The sequence below is a fragment of the Scyliorhinus torazame genome, chromosome 21 (assembly GCF_047496885.1).
Source record: "Scyliorhinus torazame isolate Kashiwa2021f chromosome 21, sScyTor2.1, whole genome shotgun sequence".
NCBI lineage: Eukaryota > Metazoa > Chordata > Chondrichthyes > Carcharhiniformes > Scyliorhinidae > Scyliorhinus > Scyliorhinus torazame.
The window spans coordinates 117,932,630-117,947,900 of record NC_092727.1 but is presented as its reverse complement, the minus strand read 5'-3'; the positions used below and the strand labels follow the sequence as shown (position 1 = coordinate 117,947,900).

Genomic DNA, 15,271 nt, shown 5'->3' with positions numbered 1-15,271 from the left:
CACGCTGTGGCATCGCCTATTATAGAAACAATTGTCCTGCAAAAGAAAAAAAAAGTTTGCGATGCAGTAAACTCAATCAGTTTGCCTCCCAATGCCGTTTTTCATCAGCGATGCAGGCAAACAACTCTAAAAAATCGTAGAATAGACATAAAAAAGTATAGAGTGTAAAAATGAAGGAAATTAATGAAGTTTTTTTAACTTCAAATTCCGATTCCTCTAAGTATACTCTGCAAGTTACCTTCATGGGAGAAGCAATTACAAGGGTTAATAAACTGGACACTCAAAATAACACAACACTTCAACTCTCAGATCTAATACAAGATTGGACTGTCACACTTAATGTTAATGGGTGTTGATGTTCAATTTAAGCTGAATATAGGTGCACATGCAGTCTTGATAACAGGCACATCTGAACAGGCACTGAAACTTGTAAATAAGTTTTTAAAGAGTCGGAAGTCCAAATGTCGGCTGACAGACAACAACGGGAACGCAATTGCAACAGAAGGTTCCTGCTGCCTCACAGTACAGAAGTGTAACATCTGCATACGATTAGAATTTGAAATTGCCGATGCTACGAAATCATCATGAATTGGTGTAGATGCATGCATTCAATTAAATTTGGTGCAATGAAATCAGATTTCCAACACATCTCGGCATGAAGCTGACGGCAAAAAACTTGTTGTAGCAGATGCATTGTCGAGAGCTACGAGTTACAATGACGAGAAAGCTTCAGAAGTCACACTCAATGTGGAATCAAAAGCCATATTTACCGCAAACATGTGACCAGAGTCTGATGCAAAACTAAGCTCAATTCGGGACGAGTCTGAATACTTCAGCGGGTGATCCAACATCTGAGAGAAGGATGTCCTAATGGCAGCTGCAACAGTTTTAGAAGTGTCAAGGATGACCTGACTGTTGTCAATGGATTCCTGTTGAAAGGAGACAGAATTGTCATATCGTCCTGCCTATGAAGAAGTATTTTAGAAGAGACGCATGAAGGGCATCGAGGGATAGAGAAATGTTAAAGAAGTGCCAGGCAATCAGTATATTGGCCAGGCATTAATAAAGATGTTGACAACAGGGCATGGTGGTGCAATGTTTAACACTGCTGCCTCACGCCGCCGAGGTCCCAGGTTCAATCCTGGCTCTAGGTCACTGTGGAGTTTGCACATTCTCCCCGTGTCTGCGTGGGTTTCATCCCCACAACTCAAAGATGTGCAGGGTAGGTGGACTGGCCATGCTAAATTGCCCCTTAATTGGAAAAAATGAATTAGGTACTCTAAATTTTTTTTTTTTAAATAAAGATGTTGACAACTATGTTCAAGATTGTATACGGGCGAAATTCTCCCGAAACGGCGCAATGTCCGCCGACTGGCGCCCAAAACGGCGCCAATCAGACGGGCATGGCGCCACCCCAAAGGTGCGGAATGCTCCGCATCTTTGGGGGCCGAGCCCCAACATTGAGGGGCTAGGCCGACGCCGGAGGAATTTCCGCCCTGCCAGCTGGCGGAAACGGCCTTTGGTGCCCCGCCAGCTGGCGCGGAAATTACATCTCGGGGCGGCGCATGCGCGGGAGCGTCAGCGGCCGCTGACAGTTTCCCACGCATGCGCAGTGGAGGGAGTCTCTTCCGCCTCCGCCATGGTGGAGACCGTGGCGGAGGCGGAAGGGAAAGAGTGCCCCCACGGCACAGGCCCGCCCGCGGATCGGTGGGCCCCGATCGCGGGCCAGGCCACCGTGGGGGCATCCCCCGGGGCCAGATCACCCCGCTCCCCCCCCAGGACCCCGGAGCCCGCCCACGCCGCCTTGTCCCGCCGGTAAGGTAGGTGATTTAATTTACGCCGGCGGGACAGGCAATTTATCGGCGAGACTTCGGCCCACCCGGGCCGGAGAATCGCGGGGGGGGGGGGGGGGGGGGGGGGGGGGCACCAACCGGCGCGGCCCGATTCCCGCCCCCTCCGAATCTCTGGTGCCGGAGACTTCGGCAACTGGCAGGGGCGGGATTCACGCCAGCCCCCGGTGATTCTCCGACCCGGCGGGGGGTCGGAGAATGTCGCCCGTAGTGTCTGTTAAACACATCAATCATCCCAGCGTAAAGAAACATTTGCACCAAGTGAAATTGTCACTAACCCATGGTCAAAGGTTGGGATGTACTTGTTCTATTTCAGAGGAAATGATGAGCTGATAATCATAGATTACTATTCCAATTATCCTGAAGTCACAACGTTGTCAGATTTGACTGCTCACTCAGTCATAAGAGCTGCGAAGTCTGTATTTGCTCGACATGGCAAACCCTAAAAGTCATGATGGATAATGAATTACCCTGTTTCAGTAGTTAGGAATGGTTGTCATTTGCAGAAGGCTACAACTTCCAGCACGTCACATCCAATCCGTTACACCCCCAATCAAATGGGAAAGCCGAGAAAGGAGTCGGAACAGTAAAACAACTGTTCAAAAAGGTGTTTGATGATCAAAAGGATTTTTCATTCGCACCGTTAAGCCACAGAGCTACTCCTTTGGCGTCAGTCGCGCATTCAGATGTTGATGGGAAGGAAGCTACGTACCCCGTTACCAGCCATAACCGTTCCAGACCTGGATGAACAGCTGATGCATGACAAAATGACACAACAGAAATGCAAACAAAATCATATTATGATAGGCATGCAAAGCAGCTATCTCCACTGAAAGAAGGAGATGTCGTAAGGGTACAAAATCCAAATGGTGGATGGTCGCAAAATGCAAAGCTGTTGAATGAGGTTGTACCACGCTCATATGTGGTACAAACTGCATCTGGACTGATATTTCATAGGAATCGACGAGCTTTGTTAAAAGTCAAGAATCCAGTGCATGGTCCAGAACTAACTGTAACACAACCGGACACCATGTTTTGCAATATTGACTTTCCGACAGCTTTGTTGTCAAATAGAACTAATGAGCAAACAAGGGACAATTCTAATGACACTTCCTGTTGTTATGGGCCAGGGTTTAGAGAACCCCAAAGTGTATCATGGAGTTCACCTGACCCTCTTAATAGATTGTGGTATGGGGAGCACACGGCTCACTCTACAGGTGTGGGACAGCAGAAATGGAAAAGTATTTTTTAAAGCAAAACAATGTTTATTCTATGAACTTAAGTGAACCTTTTTAAAACATACAGTGAACATCCTAGCAACCATTAATTCAAATACAACCCTCAAGGAATACAACACCAAGTAATGCTTAATAACTTCCCAAACAACATCCAGAAGACAAAATAAATACCTTTTAACAGAAGCACATTAGGTTTACATTCACTACTGAGAACATTTATAATTCTGAATTCACCAAATGATCAAGAGATAGTCTTTTGATGGCAGAGAGAACAGCAGTACACCTGCTTGGTCTGGCTGCAGCTCAAACACTGAAAATGAAACTAAAACACACCCTGCTGCAAACAGCCTAAAACAAAAATAAAAAGCTGACAGATAGCCCAGCTCCACCAACACTCCGACATCACTGATAAACACCCATTTCTTAAAGGTACATTTTTTAAGCACCCATTTCTTAAAGGTACTCTCACATGACACTGTGTATTAAGAAGGTCCAAAAGGGCAAGGAAACAACCTAATCATCTGAACTTGTAACCAATGATACCTGCCACTCTGTAATTGTAATTATGATATTTGATATGACATTGTACAGGTTATGTGTAAATGCAATTTTTCAAAGAAAGGGGATGTGACATTATGTAGAACAGAGAAGCTGGTTGAACTCAGTGGGCTAGACAGCTGGTTTGTGATGCAGAACAAGGCCAGCAGCGCGGCTTCTATTCCCATACCGGCTGAGAATTCTGAATTCTCCCTCTGTGTACCCGAACAGGTGCCGGAATGTGGCGACTAGGTGCTTTTCACAGTAATTTCATTGCAGTGTTCATGTAAGCCTACTTGTAAAAATAAAGATTATAAAAATAAAAAATGCCTCGAATATAAAGGGTTAACGGAATATCATAATTGAGCACTGGATGGAGCTAGATGCAGAGCTATACAAAGCACTGACTCTCGGGTTTCTGGGAGAGGGCTGGAGAGAGTGCAGAGGGCAGGTCTAGAGAGTGCAGTTATAAATAGAGTGTAGAGACTAGTGTTAATAGAGCATAAATTACTAGATTATTGCTTGCTATAGGAGTAAATGGCCGAGCTTTAATAAGTAGTGTGATAAATGTTAGCTTTGTTATAGAACTTAGCTTCTGTGGTCTTTGTGAACACTATGACATCCATCCTGGTAATAAGGAACACCATGCCTATGACTTCCTGATCAGTCACAACTTGATCTAACTGATCTAATTGAACATATTCAATGACCCAGTTCCTGGGGAGAGAACTCCACAGACTAACGCTCCTCCTAGAAAAAAACAGTTATCCTCATCTTCATCTTCCTCTTATTCTTAAATGTGCCCAGTCTCCCCACAAGGGGTAACATCTTCCTGGTATCCACCCTATCAAGTCCCCTCAGGATCTTATCAGTTTCCATAAGATTACCTCTCATCGGTTTTAACTCCTGTGGGTATAGGTGCACCCTATTCAATCTTTCTTCTTAAAATAAGCCCTATCCACCTAGCCTGCACATCTTTGGGTTGTGGGGGTGAAACCCACGCAGACAATGTGCAAACTCCACACGGACAGTAACCCAGGGCTGGGATTCGAACCCGGGTCCTCAGCGCTGCAGTCCAAGTGCTAACCACTGCGCCACGTGCCACACCTCCTTCACCCCAAGAATGAGTCGAGCACATCTCCTCTGAACTAGTTCAAACGGAATTATATCTTGTCTCAAATGAGACCAAAATGATGCACAGTACTCCAGACCCGACCAGTCACCACACTTAGACATTACTAGCCCCAATAGTGGTTGTTTACCAGATGCACTTGCAGTCGCAATCCTAAAGTAACTTGTAATCTATGACACAATCATGAAGATTATGTACTTCTTGAGACTCGATTTGATGACAGCTAGATAACCTTTTAAAGCAGAACTCAGATTGAGATGAGATGCTTCCTGAAAAAGGCTTTTCAATGTTAACTGAAACCATAAAACCCAAATGTCCTCGTTGAGGGTAATTTATTTTAAACTAATGGTTGTTTGCAAGAGTCATATTCTATTTACTGAACGACAGAAAGCAAGATTAAAGACTTGTACAAACTAAAGACTGTTACATCGAAAGCAATTCTTGCAATGAGATTGACAGGAAGAGAGATGAGTGTAATGTGTTCTACTTGTGGAAAGCTCTTTAATCTTGCACCGTAGCACAGTGGTTAGCACTGTTGCTTCACAGCGCCAGGGTCCAAGTTTCGATTCCCGGCTTGGGTCACTGTCTGTGCACATTCTCCCCGTGTCTGTGTGGGTTTCCTCCGGGTGCTCCAGTTTTCTCCCACCAGTCCTGAAAGACGTGCTTGTTAGGTGAATTAGAGATTCTGAATTCTCCCTCTGCGTACCTGAACAGGCGCCGGAGTGTGGTGACGTGGGGATTTTCACAGTAACTTCATTGCAGTGTTAATGTAAGTTTACTTGTAACAATAAAAAGATTACTATGATGTCATTGGTTTTCAGGTGCAGCCAATGGACTTTCCAAACTTGGCATTGAGTTGAATTATTTCAAATTCTAACCACTGATCCCGTTTATATCAGGCAGCACGTGCAGTTAATGGTTCTGTTTTGTCACTTTCAGCTCCTCCAGACACATCTTTTGTTTCATTACCGGCCCCATCATCAAACCTTCTTGACTTGCTCAATTATCCCTTTAGTCATTTAATCACTTCTGCCTTCCTCCCGATCACAGATCTTTCCTTCTATTCTTTCCTCCTCCGACCTCTTCCTTTGAATGCTTGTGGTGTTTAAAACTGTTGAAATGTTTCCTGCTCCGATGAAAGGTCCACCTCCGCGTTGTTACCCCTCGAAAGAAAATAGGAAAAAGAGAAGGCCAATCCGCCGCTGAAGTCTGTTCTGCCGTTGCATGAGATCATCGCTGATCTTTACAGAGTATCATTGGTTGCAAGTTCAGATGATTAGGTACCTTGACTTGACCCACCTGCCTTACATCTTTCAGTAAAAGTCTATCTATCTCAGATTTAATGGCCGGAATTCTCCGACTAACGGGATTCTCTTTTCCTGCTGGCGGCACCCCCCCCCCCCCCTCTACCCCCCGCCCGCGGGTTTCCCAGCGGCAGGAGCAACAGCCCACAGTTGCCCCTCTGAGAACATGACCTACCTCCGCTCTCTCACTCAGCAGGCAATCTTTAAAACCACAAGTGAGCCTCGCCTTCGGTAATTGCTCCTGGTGGAGGCGGTGCACAGCGGTGGCCCCCGGAGAATACTGGGACGGGCCCATTAATGATATAGCAACAATGTTTACTGTACGCGCGGCGTGGAATGCATTCACGCCGCTGTCAAGGCACCGGAGCATGGCATTACGTCGGGCATCCGGCAGCAGCCTCGATTTTCGGCTGATGCGTGATTCTCTGCCCGATCGCGTATCTCGTCCAATGGTTTCGGTCTTCCCAACACTTAACAATCTACCTAAAAACAAAGTGAAAAATTTGGACAGCTGGATGCAGAAACTTTATGGTGAATGTACTACACAAAAAGTAAATTCTGCTGAGCGACTGAAGTCTCAATGAATCAATTCCCCCACCGTGAGTGGGAACACCAGACACATACTGAAGGCAAGGCTAGTTCATTTTGAGTGGAAGAAATCTTCAATAACTTGCCCTGCTTTGATATCTCTGGCTAGTCTGCCAAGAGCTAGAGTTCTTGATCCACAGAAATCCTAAGGGAGGCAATTTAATTTCCAATACTGCAAGAGGCAGTGCACAGTTTTCCAAGTGTAAAATATAACCATCACCCTTGTGTTATGGATCATCTACACACTGCTGCAAGAGATCAGAGGAATCAGATTAAAGTTTCAATCCCTTTCAAGCACCGTTCTATCTTTTGTACTACGCCAAAAGGGAAAATGGAAATAATTCTATTTGATTTTTTCAAATTTTCTTAAGCTAAGACATGGGGCTGGATTCGCCATTCCTGCGGCTGTGCTGGCGCCAACGAAGGACCCGTGGTGTTTCACGACGGGAGAATCGGCGCGAAACCCTCACCGGTTCAGGTGAGGGCTAACACCGGCACCACGTGAAACACCCGCGGATCGGGCTGAAAGCGGCTGGAGAATCGCCGGATCCCGGACCGCGCGTGCACAGGGCTGACAACCTGCAGCCGCCCACGGCTGCACCCCCCAGTGGCCTTGCCGGGAAAATGGCGCTGGCTGTGCTGGACTGTGTATCCGCCCACCCTATCCCCACCCCTCCCCCCAGCCCTACCAGAAGCCCCCTAGCTAGCTAGCGGCACGGATACTGGCCGAATGTGGCGGCGCTGGACACTGTCTGCACGCCGGCACGCCAGACTCACGACCGCTGGGATCACATGTGGCCTGTGCCGTCGGGAACTCAGCCCATCGGAGGCAGAGCATCGCGGGTGGGTTGGCTGATGACACACGCGGCCCAATTTGGCGGAAGCCATTTCATGGCCCAATCGCCGTTCCCGGTTTTGGCGCTGGGCTACGGGGAACTATTTGCTCATAAATTATTTGCCCCACTAAATAGCCCGTGAACTATTTTTTTCAAAATAGAAAGGAATTGAAATATGCACCTCATTTTTAGAATGGTCAGGTATGTATGCCTTATGTTACCAATTTCTCGCGACTATACGCGCATCACTCTCGCAGCACTAACGCCTCCATTTCCTGCAAGTAGAGGCACGTTGATCAGATGCGGCACTGCTACCACCTCTAGTGATGTCCACACTCTCAGGAGAAGCTGAAGAGGCTCATTAAAGATTTGTTTCTAACACTTTTGATGGCTCAGTTGAATGTTTACCTTGACCTTACTGCAACTCCACTTTCCAGAGCCTGCAGATTGCCATCAGTCCTTTCTTTGTCTGTCTGACTGAGCGGGCCATTGGGCAATATACCACCAACCATCAGAAGTGACGACCTCTCAGCCTCCATAATTGTCTTGGCGACACGCATTGACCAATATGAAAACTCGCATACTGGTCAATGTACCTAGGTCTTATGAGCAGAGGAGGCCTTCGGCTCTTCGAGCCTACTCTGTCATTCAATAAGATCATGGCTGATCTGATTGTGGCCTCAACCTGTCTTCCCCTCCCCCATATCCCTTGACTTTTTTCCATCAAATTTCTATTTAGCTCAGCCTTGAATACATTCAATGAGCCAGCCTTCACAGTTTTCTGGGAAGTGAATTCCACAGTTTAGCAAAACTCTGAAAGAAACAATTTCACTCATCTCCGTCTTAAACGGTGGACCTCTTATTCTTAAACCAAGTCCACTGATCTCCCCCACTAGAGGAAATATCCCCTCAGGATCTACCCTAACGAGACCGCTCAAGATCATATACGTTTCATAAGATCACCTCTCATCCTTCTAAACTATAGGCCCAACCTGTGTAACCCTTCTTTGTAGTCTAAGGCCTTCATCCCTGGAATGAGTCAACTGAACCGTCTCTGAACTGCTTGTAATGCAATTATATCCTTTTTCCCCGATGTGGAGATGCCGGCGTTGGACTGGGGTGAGCACAGTAAGGAGTCTGACAACACAAGGTTAAAGTTCATCAGGTTTGTTTCGAATCACTAGCTTTCGGAGCGCAGCTCCTTCCTCAGGTGAATGAAGAGGTGGGTTCCACAAACACATATATAGACAAATTCAATGATGCAAGATGATCACTTTGAATGTGGGTCTTTGCAGGTAATTAAGTCTTTACAGGTCCAGTCGCGCCGTCTGGACTTTTGCCCATTCACTTAACCTATCCTTTGTGGACTCTTTATCTCTTTACTAATATTAGTCATAGCAGGATGTATAGAATATAAAAGTAAGGATATAATGTTGGATCATTATTAGTCTTATTAATTGTATAAAACACTGGTGAGGCCACAACTGCAGTATTGTGTGCAGTTCTGGTCGCCACATTACAGGAAGGATATTATTCTCTGGAGAGAGTGCAGAGGAGGTTCACAAGAATGTTGCCAGGGCTAGAAAAGTGTAGCTATGAGGAGAGAGTGGATAGGTTGGGGTTATTTTCTTTGGAACAAAGAAGGTTGAGGGGTAACTTAATTGAGGTGTACAAAATTGTGAGGGGAAGAGATAGAGTGGACAGGATAAAATTGTTTCCCTTGGTGCAGAGTTCTAGAACCAGGGGATGTAGTTTCAAGATAAAAGGTAGAAGGTGTAGAGTGGACATGAGGAAGAATCTTTTTACGCAGAAGGTGGTGGGTGTCTGGAATTGACTGCCGAGTTGGTGGTGGAGGCAGAGATCCTTAAACTCTTTTAAAATGTACCTGGACCTGCACTTTAAGTGCTGTAAACTACAGGGCTGTGGACTGGGTGTAGGACGTTGGGATTAGAAAACGCACCTGGGTGTCCTCTAGCTGGCATGGATGAGATGGGCCGAATGGCCTCCTTCTGTGCTGTAACTTTTCTATGATTCGATGACATAGCTGACACAGACAAATGAAATGTGGGCAAGCATCTCATAATAATAAAAATAATAATCTTTATTATTGTCACAAGTAGGCTTACGTTAACACTGCAATGAAGTTATTGTGGAAATCCCCTAGTCACCACACTCCGGCGCCTGTTCGGGTACACAGGGAGAATTCAGAATGTCCAATTCCCTAACAAGCACGTCTTTCGGGACTTGTGGGAGGAAACCGGAGCCCCCGGAGGAAGACAGGGGGAGAACGTGCAGGCTCCGCACAGACAGTGACCCAAGCGGGAATCGAACCTGGGACCCTGGAGCTCTGAAGCAGCAGTGCTAACCATTGTGCTACCGTGCCGTCCCGAAAATACTATTGCACCGACTTGCTGTAAAATTGGTGTGCGCCGTCCGGGAATCGAATCGGGGTCGCAAGAATGGGAATCTTGCATGAAACAACTACACCAGTGGTGTAGGTTCTTAAGCTTCTTGAAGAAAAGGGGGGTGGGGGGGGGGGGGTTTACTTTATTTTTGCTTATGTTATTTACACTGGAAGGGTCTGAGGGGGTGTATACACCTGTTGTCTTAAGTCGGGGTGTTAATGTTAATTTATTATTTAGGTACGGGGGGGAGGGGTTTGGGGGGGTTGCTTTTTTAGATTGTGTTTTGTACTTAACCCTGTTGGGTTCTTTTTTCTTTCTCATTTTGTTATTGATATTTTATGAAAACCTTTAATAAAAATTATGTTTAAAAAAAAAACAGTTTCTTGAAGAATGAACAAGAGTAAGGAAGAAATAACGAGGAATGATATGATATAATCACTGCTGTAATGTAAGAACATCAGAGCACAGATAGTGTTAGAGCAGTTGGAAGAGGTGACAGTGAACAAGTCACCAGTTTCCTACAGCCTAATGCATAATCAGCTAAACAAGGCATAGCATGAAATGGCTAATCTTCTGTTAGTCTGTGTCATGATATGCAGACATGCAGATAATGATACACTGACAGGCACAAACAGGCAGCTAATGAACACAGAGAACAGGACATGACCAATGAGCAGGCACGACACTCAGGGGTGGTATCTCACTATAAAAGGCACGAGGCACTCACACTCCGCCTCTTTCCACTGATGAACATCTACAGAGTGAGTCAGGGTGTACGTACAGTATCACACCTCCAGCACATGGCTAAGAGCTAGTCTGGTTCAGTCAGACAGAGTAACCACACTTAGGTTAGCAGAGAGTCGAACTCATAAAGAACTGTGCTACTGGTTCAATAAATCAGATTGAACTAACTTCAAGGTCTGGAGTATCTTTTGGTTAAAGCTGCATCCAGTTGCAGTCTGTGTTATCCCAGAGTACATAACACAACATGCTACCAGGAGACTGCTTAATCTAGGTGGTTTACCTCAGTCCGTACCATGACGTCCAGCGAATGTATCCCGGCACCATGGAGAAGATTCAGGCTCCTCACCAGCTCAGGACCTCCGGCAATCTCAGTGCCAACTGGCGGACATTCAAGCAAAAGTTTCTGCTGTGCATCGAAGCTTAAGACCTCGTGGGTGCGTCTGATGCAAGGAAGATCGCGCTTCTCCTCAGAACAGCGGGTGGTTAAGCCATCGAACTCTACAACTCTTTTCACTTCACCGAAGGCCAGGACAAGACAAAGTTTCAGACCACCCTGGACAAGTTTGACAGTCACTGTGAAGTGGACACCAATGAAATCTTCGAGCGCTACATATTTAAACAGCGTCTACAAGATAAAGATGAATCTTTCAACTCCTTCTTAACTAATCACCGCCTGCTAGCGCTGTCCTGCAACTTCGGTGATATTGTTGACTCCATGATCAGAGACCAAATCGTGTTTGGAGTTAATTCTGATCCTCTGAGAGAGCAACTACTGAAAATCAAGCATATGACCCTGCCTGTCGTGATTGAAACATGCACAGTGCATGAGCACGCCAGAAATCGCTATGCCCAGTACAAATCGGCTGAAAATGAGAAACTTGCCTCCCACGAGGCAGAGAGTGTGCAGACCATTTCCCGGATGAGGCGCCTCAGCATTGATGAAAGCGCCCATTTCGCGCGCTTTTCCCGAGGCCCCACGCATGCGCGATGCGAACGGGATAACGAAGCGGCCGACACCCTCACTGTGCATGTGCGACAAAGCAAGGACCGTCAGAATGTTGACGTCATGACGTGCTCGAACTGTGGCAATGCCCACTTAAAGAAACACTGCCCTGCAAGAGGCAGGCGATGTTTAAACTGGGGGAAACCTGGACACTATGCAGCCTTGTGCAGGTCTGCACCACCAGTCAGGGGCCAGCGCTCCCAATTCTGACGAAGGCGCGTTCAGAGTGTGCAACAGCGATTACAGGATTTTCATCCTGGCAGCACAACGGATCCAGAGGAAGAATGCCTGGACTCCATCTACTGTGTGGGCATCATTACCAAATGTGAATATGCCACATCCAACTCATCACAAATTCAATCCATCCTCGCTGTGGATTCTGCGGACGAATGGCGTGCGGTGATGCAGGTCAAGCACCGCTCCATCCAGTTTAAGCTGGACACAGGTGCTTCTGCCAACCTTCTCTCACAGGCAGATTTTAAACACATCAAGAAGCCCCCCAAAGTCCTTCCAGCAGCCTGCAGGCTCCTGGACTACAACGGAAATGCCATCACGGCACTGGGATCCTGCCATCTACTCGTCTCCAACAGGAGCACCCATGCACGGTTACGTTTTGAAATTGTCAAGCCAGACAGGGCATCCCTACTTTGGCGTGCATGCCTGCAAGCAGCTGAACCTCGTGCAGCGGGTTTACACAGCGACATCCCCCAATGTGGATCTTCAGGCCGGCATTGACGACATCCTCGCTCAGTATCCGGATGTGTTCGACGGGATGGCACGCTGCCATATCAATACAAGATTCTGCTACGACCTGATGCCAAGCCAGTGGTCCACGCACCACACCAGGTCCCGGCTCCGCTGAGGGAGCGCCTGAAGGCACAGCTCAAGGATCTTCAGCAACAGGGCACCATTTCCAAGGTAACCGAACTGACTGACTGGGTCAGCTCGCTGGTATGTGTTAGAAAGACTTTGCGAGACCTGCGCATCTGCATTGATCCCAAGGATCTCAATAAGAATATAATGCGTGAACACTACCCCATCCCGAAGCGGGAGGAACTCTCCAGTGAGATGGCACACACACGTTTCTTCACCAAGTTAGATGCATCACATGGATTTTGGCAAATCCAGCTGGATGAGTCCAGCAGAAGGCTCTGCACCTTCAACACACCGTTTGGCAGATACTGCTATAATCGCATGCCGTTTGGCATTGTCTCGGCATCGGAGATCTTCCATCGCATCATGGAGCAGATGATGGAGGGCATTGAAGGGGTTCGTGTGTACGTGGACAGCATCATCATATGGTCCACGACCCCTGAAGGGCATGTTCCCCATCTCCAGCAGGTATTCCACCGTGTCCATGCCAATGGCCTGAAGCTGAACGGGTCCAAATATTGCTTTGGCATGTCGACACTTACGTTCCTAGGTGACCAGATCTCTCAGCAGGGCGTGCGCCTGGACACAGACAAGGTCAAGGCCATTGAATCCATGAAGGTCCCTGAAGACAAGAAGGCGGTGTTGCGCTTCCTGGGCATGGTCAATTTTCTGGACAAGTTCATCCCAAACATGGCCTCACACATCACAGCACGACGAAACCTGGTGAAAAAGTCCTTTGAGTGGAAGGCAGCACATCAGGCAGAGTGGTTGGAGCTGAAAGCCAAGCTCACCACTGCACCCGTCTTGGCATTTTTTGACCCAGACAGGGAGACGAAGATCTCGACAGATGCAAGCCAGGATGGCATCGGTGCAATGCTGCTTCAACATGATGACACTTCATCCTGGGCACCGGTAGCCTATGCATCGAGGGCCATGACGCCCACCGAAATAAGGTATGCGCAAATAGAGAAGGAATGCCTGGGTCTTCTCACTGGCATTCTCAAGTTTCACAGCTATGTCTACGGCCTGCCGACATTCACTGCCGAGACGGATCATAGGCCTCTGGTCCACATTATCCACAAGGACCTGAACGACATGACGCCTCAGTTTCAGTGGTTCAAACTCAGAAGGTACGACTTTGACTTAGTGTACACGCTTGGCCAGGAGCTCACCATCGCTGATGCATTGTCCCGTTCCATCACCTTGCCTAATGAACGGCTGGAAATCATCCGGCAGATTGAATCACAGGTGCAGCTGTGTGCTAGCACCCTCCCGGCGTCTGATGAGAAGGTGGTTCGTATCCGCGAGGAGACAGTCAAAGATCCCCTCTTGCAGCATGTCATACACCACCTCGCCAATGGCTGGCAGAAAAAGGCGGTGCCCTCAATTTTACAATGTAAAGGACGACCTGACGGTGATTGATGGTATCCTCCTCAAGCTGGACCGGATTGTCATTCCACTCAGTCTCCAGAGCTTGGTGCTCCGCCAAATCCATGAGGGATACCTGGGCGTCGAGAAGTGCAGTCGCAGAGCCAGGCAGGCTGTCTACTGGCCCGGTATTAGCCAGGACTTCTCGAACGTGGTCCTCAACTGTGTGACCTGTCAACGCTTACTGTCAGCGCAGAGCAAGGAGACGCTCCAGCAGCATGAAATCGAGACCTCCCCATGGTCCAAGGTTGGCATTGACCTCTTTTGTGCGAATGGTCATGACTACATGTTGATTATTGACTATTTCTCCAACTACCCTGAAGTCGTGAAGCTCTCATACCTCACATCTCGGACCGTCATCAAGGCCTGTAAGAAGACGTTCTCCAGGCATGGTATCCCACTCACTGTCATGAGTGACAATGGCCCGTGCTTCAACAGCCACGAGTGGTCTATGTTTGCCAAGTCATACCATTTCAAACATGTCACTTCCAGCCCACACTATCCCAGTCCAATGGGAAAGTTGAAAATGGGGTGCACATTGTGAAACAGCTCATCTGCTAGGCCGCGGATTCTGCTTCTGACATATACCTCGCGCTGCTTGCGTACAGGGCGACCCCACTGTTCACTGGAATGTCGACGGCTCAACTCCTGAGGAACAGGGGCCTGCAGACGACACTTCCAGCCATACACTTGCCCAACCTGGATCACCTCCCGGTGCTGCAGAAGGTGCAGCAGCTCCGAAACCAGCAAAAGCAAGGCTATGATGCTTATGCCACCGATTTGCCCGTGTTATCCCCGGCAAACACCGTCAGGATCAAGATACCGGATGGTGGCTGGTCTGCTCCAGCTGTCGTTGATCAACAGGCTGCGCCCTGCTCGTATGTTGTATGTATGGCTGATGGTTCTGTTGTGCGACAAAACAGACGCAACTGCGCAAAGTTGCCTACCCGCAACCGCTTTCTTCTCCGTTTCCGTCCATTGTTTTGCCACCTCCTGATACCTCGAACTACGAGGCCACCAGTCAGGCTTCCATCCCGCCTGTCAAGGCGCCGTCGTCCCCACCACCACCTCTCCGGCGGTCGACAAGGATCAGACGCAAGCCCCAGAGACTGGACTTATGAACATTTTGTTTGTTTGATATGTTCTGTTTTCTCACATTAGACAGCTGTCTTCATATGTAAATACGTTCACATATGCCACCGCGTGTAAATATGTTAATATCTGCCACCACATGTAAGTACGTTCCCATATGCCAACAAAACATTTTTTTAAATGGGAGATGTCATGATATGCAGACATGCAGATATACAGACAGGCAGCTAATGAACACAGA

The 15,271-nt window shown here is 47.7% G+C and overlaps 1 long non-coding RNA gene across 2 annotated transcripts in view; it reads right to left on the bottom strand.

Annotated features, from left to right (window-relative positions):
• Positions 1-322: 322 nt before the first annotated feature.
• Positions 323-15,271, bottom strand: part of LOC140398035 (uncharacterized) — a 117,751-nt gene continuing 102,802 nt past the window's right edge. For both annotated transcript variants that reach the window (XR_011937397.1, XR_011937396.1), the window contains exon 3: positions 323-929. This is a non-coding gene — a long non-coding RNA (uncharacterized lncRNA). The remainder of the gene's footprint in view (positions 930-15,271) is intronic.